Below are 7524 nucleotides of genomic sequence, written 5' to 3' on the forward strand. Positions count from 1 at the left end.
AAGACCCTGATGCTGGCAGGGATTGGGGGCAGGAGGAGAAGGGGATGACAGAGGATGAGATTGCTGGATGGCATCACCGACTCGATGCACATGAATTTGGGTGAAGTCCGGGAGTTGGTGATGGACAGGGAGGCCTGGTGTGCTGCGATTCATGCAGTCACAAGGATTCAGATATGACTGAGTGAAATGAACTGACAGTAAAAGATAATATTTTCTGGGGACTTGTAGGTCAATCTAAACTTGAAGAAAAATATGAAAATTTTAATATTTATCTTCCATTTATCTTTTGTCACCTGTTGTCAGTTTCTTGCCCCATAACATTCTCATGGCATTTTTCACTTCTGTATCCATTAGTGTGTAAATCAAAGAGTTGATCAAAGGTGTTCCAAGTGTGTAAAACACAGCTATCATCTTATGTATGGGGAAGGTAGTTGCAGGGCATGTGTATATAAATATGCAAGGACCAAAGAGCAAGATGACCATGATGATGTGAGAGATGCAGGTGGATAGGGCTTTCTTCCTCTCTTCAGCACTGTGGTTTCTCAGAGAATGCAAGATGATAGCATAGGAGAACAGCAGCATGGCAAAACTCACTGTACAGATGGCACCACTGTTGGACACCAAGAGTAGGTTGGTCACATAGGTGTCTGTACACGCAATTTCAACAAAGGCTGCAAGTTACATAGATAATGATCAATTACATTGGGACCACAGAAAGGCAGACTCAAGGCTAGAAGAATCTGAGCTGAAGAATGAACACAAGACCCCACCCAGGCCACAGCTACCAACACACCACAGGTTCGATGGCTCATGGGGGTCATGTATCGAAGGGGCTTACAGATGGCCACATAGTGGTCAACAGCCATGAGAATAAGGATGAAGATCTCTAGGCAACAACAACAACAACAACAAAATGTGATGCAAAGACTTGAGTCATGCACTCATTGAAAGAGATTGTGCTCTTTCCCCTAAGGGCATCAGAAATCACTCTAGGGGCAATGGAAGTTGAGAGAAAGGTATCAGATAAAGATAAGTGGAAAAGGAAGAAGTACATTGGACTTCCAAATGTCCTGCTGGTCTTGATGGTGGAAATAATCAGGAAGCTACCCAGTAATGTTCCCAAATATAAAAACAAGAAAGTGACAAACACTATTTTCTTCCTAACAGGATCCTGTGATAACCCAAGTAGAATGAACTCAGTCACATTATTGTTCAGCTTCATGATTTCATGAATGAGATAAGAGATGAATGAGAAATGGATTATCTGCAAAAAATAAATCAATATACGGTGCAATATATGATGGAATATTTTAAGTAAAACCAAATTTGCTTACTAGGTATATTATTTCCAATAATTTATACTATATGTTTGTTTCTTAGTAATAACGTTTGTTCTTCAATTTGTAATGGCCATTTCATAGGGTCATTATGAGTCTCATATAAGCTTGTGAATGTTAAACTTTCCAATAAGACTCTTTAAATACAATCCCTTGATAGACCTGATATGATTATGATTAATTTTATGAATATATGTAATATATGGCTTCATTTTGTTATTCTCTTTGTCATTTTTTGGCCGTATTGAATGTATATTCAGAATCCCAAGAATTGTGCATCACTCATTATTTAGGGTATATTTGACTGCCCTTGGTGGTATGACATAAAGTCATACATCATCCTTAGCACCTTAAAGAATATCTTGTTCACACATAACTTATACATTTTCCATTTATTATACATATTTATTTTAAAAGTAGCACAAACTGTCTTCTAGATACCCTAGTTTGAAAAGAGAAAAGACATATTACTTTAAATAATCTGTTTCAACCTCCAAGCACATTTATATTAAGTCCTTGATGTATATGATGAACAGAGTGAATGATCTCTGTTATTTGATAATATTTCAAAAATACCCATTATTCTTTTTTCATTCTCCAGTCTTGGAAAAGTACATTTTAAGCACTCACATTTCCTGAAGTTACATTTCAAAATGACTTCCTGAAGTTAAATTTCTAAATGAAAGAGAATTTATTAATTAAAAGCTTATGTTTAAAAATTCAAGCTTTTACCTAAGCTTGTTAAACCTGAGGTGGTTTTCTTTTATTGGAGGATGTCACCTGGCAGTTGGTCTAGGACCTGGTCATGGTTATATTCCCAGTAGAGATTGTATTCTCAGGTACCTGAAAACTTCACATTGCTGCAAGAGCAGGAAAGCAGAAGAGGGAGGGTAATGTAATTTTCCAAAAGAGTAATAATAAATAACAACTGACTTCTTCATTCAGTTTGTTTCTGTCCTGGCAAATAATTATTCAACTTAAAATGTCCCTTCTTTGGATGAAGATTTCTGTTTTCATATTTTAAAAGAAATATTATCATGGGGTCATTTCCAAGAACACCTTTTTTCTTTAGTTCTTTGTTATAAAGATGATGCTGGCAAGTGGCACTATATGCAAGTATAAATAAAAAATGAAATGTCATGCATTTAAATATCATCTGGAAGACTTAATTACTCCATTGTGCCTCTCCTCAATCCATCCAACCTTCAATGCATGTCTTGAAAGTTGTGAACAGCCAAAGTGCAGATTATGACAGAATAGCTAGGGACAAGATTTCCTTTCAATGTATTTTTCTCTCTCATGGTGAACTTTCTTCTCTTCAACAGAGATGAAATATCCCTTATTCCTGGGGTGGGGGGGTACTCTTCAGAATATGTCTAATAAAGTTACTCAATTTGGGTTTTCAAGTATTAAAAAATCTCTTTTGACTTGCATAATCTTAAACTAATATATCAAGACTAATTGTCCTGATATATTAATCATTACAAGAAGCTCTTCCTTTCCTTCACTGATTTTAAAGAGTGATGCACCATAACATATTTAACACTTGGAAATATGATAACCATTGGAAACAAGGTGAAAGTCTATTTCACATCAGTATTCCCTGACATCAGTCACTCCTTTGAGTATTATAGTTTTGGATTTGTATGTTGTCAAATGTATTTTCCTATTATTTTCCAGGACAAGCTTATCTCTCTTTTCACATCTGGACTTGTTTATTTAAGATAACTTGAGAATCATAAACATGTGTGATAATTAACTTGTTAATAATCATATGTCCTCATCAAGTATTTAATCAGTAGTTTCAGAAAGACATTAAATGTATCCACTCAGATCTACAGCCATAAAGTCCATTTTTGTGCACTTAAGTTCCAAACAATTCAAACTACTTTAGTCACTAGTTTATTTGAAAAATACTGTGTCCGCAGACATCAGTACATTTCAGTGATTCCCCTTGGATCTTGAAAGAAGGAATCTTAACCTATTTTGTAGTATACAATACTTCATGACTTAGAAAATGGAGACTATAATTCTCAAGTGAACTATATCAAAGCCTTTATATGATCAGGGTGTATTCATGATGCAATGTGAGCATGTAATAAGTAGTAGATACATCATGTGAAATCTCTATAATGTAAATAATGTAGCAGCCAAAGATGAAAAGTAAATAGATGTAGAATATCCGAACTCACCTTGCTCTCTTCTTTCTTCCTCGAGTGTCTTTCCATTTCTAGCTGTTTCAACCTTCTGGGAACTTCAAACTAAATTTCTGAGAAATATCCTCTAGCTGGCCTTCAGAGATTTTTTTGTGAGAAAGGAAATCCACTCTTTTGCTCTCTAAAGGCTTTATCTATAATTTTCTTATAGTATTATTCTTATTGGTTATAATAAGGATATGTATGCTTACTTTAGCTTTCTTCCTGGAATGAGAATATCAGAAAACTACATGTTCTTTGAATATCATTCTCCACAGTTCCAACACAATGCTTTGTACACTGCAGATGCTCAGTAAGAGCTTTTAACTTGATCGTTTCCTATAACTCCATAAAAGGTAACATTTACCTCATTTTTTTCACATTATGTTGGTTACAAAGTCACAGTTTTATTAACTTATAGGGATCATCTATCTATCATCTAGAGTAGGTAGACAAATATGCTCTAATTTTACATAGCCAAAAAGAAGGAAGAAAACAAATATAAAGGTAATTTATCACTTAACTGTTAGAAGAGTCTCTGAATTTGTATTATCTACCTGTCCTTTTCTGTTACCAACTTTCTTAAATACTGAGAAAAAAAAAATACACACACAAAGCAACAATGGTTCCTCTCTGCATTCCAGGGCAAATATTTTCAGACTCAATGGTGTAAGTTTTTTAGCATCATAGAGTGTTTATTCCCTAAAGTTTCTTTTCAATCAAATTCATCCCAGATGTAATAACCTCAAAGTTTGTTTTATTCAATTAGCCTGTTAAGAACAGCAAGTTAGGAGGAGCTAAGATGGCGGAGGAGTAGGCCAGGGAAAACACTTTCTCCCCCACAGATTCATCAAAAGAACATTTAAACGCCAGGTAAATTCCACAAAACAAATTCTGAATGCCGACAGAGGATATCAGGCACCCAGAAAAGCAGCCCAAGTCTTCGAAAGGAGGTAGGAAAAAATATAAAAGACAAAAAAAGGGACAAAAGAGGGAGGGACGGAGTTCCATCCTGGGAAGGGAGTCTTAAAAAGAGAGAAGTTTCCAAACACCAGGAAACCTTCTCACTGCCGAATCTGTGCCGAGCCTTGGAAGCACAGAGGGCAACATAACAGGGAGGAAAAATAAATAAACAATTAAAACCCACTCATTGCGAGCCCTACGGTAACTCCCCTAGTGGAGAAGCAGTGCAGATGCCTTCATCCGCCATTAGCAAGTGGGGGCTGGGCAGGGAGGTGCGGCGAGGGCTGCATCGCAGGAATCTGGCCTGAATACCCTGAACACTATCTGAGCGAAATAATTTGGGCTAGCAAACCAGACTGTGGGATATCTACCACGCAAAAAGCCAGCCCTAACCTATGACACCGCCAGGCCCGCGCACGGAACAAAGGACTGAACAGAGATAGCCAGCAGCAGACCATCCCCCTCCCGTGATAGGCAGCCAGAGCCGGAAGGGGACAATCGCAGCCCCAGAGAGACATTATCTATAAAACTGTAAGCAGGCTTCTTTGCTAACTAAAACTTCTTGGGGGTCTGGACAGTCAACATCTGCCTGAGAAGGTGTGCCGGTGCACACCTAGATAACCAAGTGGCGGGGAGGCGATAAGTCGCAGCAATCGCATGCACCAAACACCTCATCACCTGAGCTGCTCGGATCTGGGAAGGGCACAAAACGCAGGCCCAACCGAGAGTCTGCGCCTCTGAGGACTGCCCGAGTGCCTGAACCTGAGCAGCTTGGACCTGGGAAGTACAGGCAGCCCAGGGCCGGCCACGGATGGTTCTCGGTGGAGCAACCTAGAGCCTGAGCAGAGTGAGCAGAGAGGCTACACGCGCCGTGAACGGGGGGGCAGACCCAGTGTGGCTGAGGCACTGCGAGCACACGCCAGTGTTATTTGTTTGCAGCATCCCTCCCTACCTCCCCTCAGCACGACTGAACAAGTGAGCCTAAAAAAAAAAAAAAAAAAAGTGTCCTCCACCGTACCCTTTGTGTCAGGGCGGAAACCAGACATTGAAGAGACCAGCAAACAGAAGAAGCTATAACAGGGAACCACCTTGGAAGCTACAGGCAATAGATTAAAACTATTAATGGTTTTAATAGTTTTACTACCAACTACATAGGAAGGGGCCTATAGATCTTGAGAAATATAAGTTGGAACAAGGAACTAGCCAAAAATGAACTGAACCCACAATACTCACAACAAAACTGGAGAAAGTCCTAGATGTATTTTTACTATTTGTATGATCATTCTTTCTTTCTTTCTTTTTTAACTTATTTTTTTAATTAAAAAAAATTTTTAAGTCCTCTATTATTCCTTTAATTTCCACTTTTATAACCAATTACTTTGCAAAAAAAAAAAAAAGACCCTATTTTTTTAAGCAAACTTCATATATATATATATATATTTTATAATTTTTTTGACTTTTTTTTTCCTTCTTTTCTTTAACATTGTATTTTTGAAATTCCAAACTCTACTCTAGATTTTTAATTTTAGCTTTTTGGTATTTGTTATCAATTTTGTACCTATAGTTTTTTTTTTTTTTTAAATAATTTCTGTGACCCTTTTTCTTTTTTCTTTTTCTTTTTCTCTGTTTCTTTCTTTCTTCTTTTAAATAACATTGTATATCTGAAATTCCAAACTCTACTCTCTATTTTTAATTTATGCTTTTTGGTATTTGTTATCAATTTTGTACCTGTATTTTTTTAAATAATTTATGCGACTTTGTTTGTTCTTGTTTGTTTGGTTTTTTTCTCTCTTTCTTTTTCTTCTTCTTTTTTTAACATTGTATTTTTGAAATTCCAAACTCTACTCTAGATTTTTAACTTTTGCTTTTTGGTATTAGTTATCAATTTTGTACCTATATTTTCTTTATAATTTTCACGACCTTGTTTGTTTTTGTTGTTCATTTTTTCTCTTTCTTTTCCTTCTTCTTTTCTTTAACATCATATTTTTGAAATTCCAAACTCTACTCTAGATTTTAAATTTTTGCTTCTAGATATTTGTTACCAATTTTGTACCTTTAAGAACCCAATCTTCAGTACCCATTTTTCACTAGGGAGCAAGATTACTGGCTTAACTGCTGTCTCTCCCTTTGGACTCTCCTCTTTCTCCACCAGGTCGCCTGTATCTCCTCCCTAACCCCTCTCTACTCTACCCAGCTCTGTGAATTTCTGTGTGTTCCAGACGGTGGAGAACACTTAGGGAACTGATTACTGGCTGGATCTGTCTCCCTCCTTTTCATTCCCCCCATTTATCCTCCTGGCCACCTCTGCCACCTTCCTCCTTCTTCTCTTCTCTGTATAACTCTGTGAACAACTCTGAGCGGTCCAGTTGTGGAGTGCACATAAGGAAGAGATTACTGAATAGCCCACTCTCTCCTCTATTGATTCCACCTCATCTCATTCGGGTCACCTCTAACTCCCTCCTCACTCTTCTCTTCTCCATATAACGCTGTAAACCTCTCTGGGTGAAACAAGTTTCAGGGCAAGACATACCAAGCAAATTCTCCAACAGCAAGGAACACAGCCCTGAGCTCCAAGATACAGGCAGACCAAAGTCACCCCAAAACCATAGACATCCCATAACTCATTACTGGACATTTCATTGCACTCCAGAGAGAAGAAATACAGCTCCACCCACCAGAACACCGACACAAGCTTCCCTAACCAAGAAACCTTGACAAGCCACCTGTACAAACCCACACAGAGTGAGGAAATGCCACAATAAAGAGAACTCCACAAACTGCCAGACTACAGAAAGGACACCACAAACTCAGCAATTTAAACAAGATGAAGAGACAGAGGAATACCCAGCAGATAAAGGGACAGGATAAAAGCCCACCAAACCAAACAAAAGAGGAAGAGATAGGGAATCTACCTGATAAAGAATTCCGAATAATGATAGTGAAATTGATCCAAAATCTTGAAATCAAAATGGAATCACAGATAAATAGCCTGGAGACAAAGATTGAGAAGATGCAAGAAAGGTTTAACA

General features: G+C 37.7%; 1 pseudogene; it reads right to left on the reverse strand.

Moving 5' to 3' along the window:
- Positions 1-279: 279 nt before the first annotated feature.
- Positions 280-1222, reverse strand: LOC147357230 (olfactory receptor 4C16-like; annotated as a pseudogene).
- Between the last annotated feature and the right edge of the window lie 6302 nt (positions 1223-7524).

The sequence above is a fragment of the Bos grunniens genome, chromosome 15 (assembly GCF_055505025.1).
Source record: "Bos grunniens cultivar Pamir isolate PY7600 chromosome 15, Bosgru_T2T1.0, whole genome shotgun sequence".
NCBI classification, from domain to species: domain Eukaryota; kingdom Metazoa; phylum Chordata; class Mammalia; order Artiodactyla; family Bovidae; genus Bos; species Bos grunniens.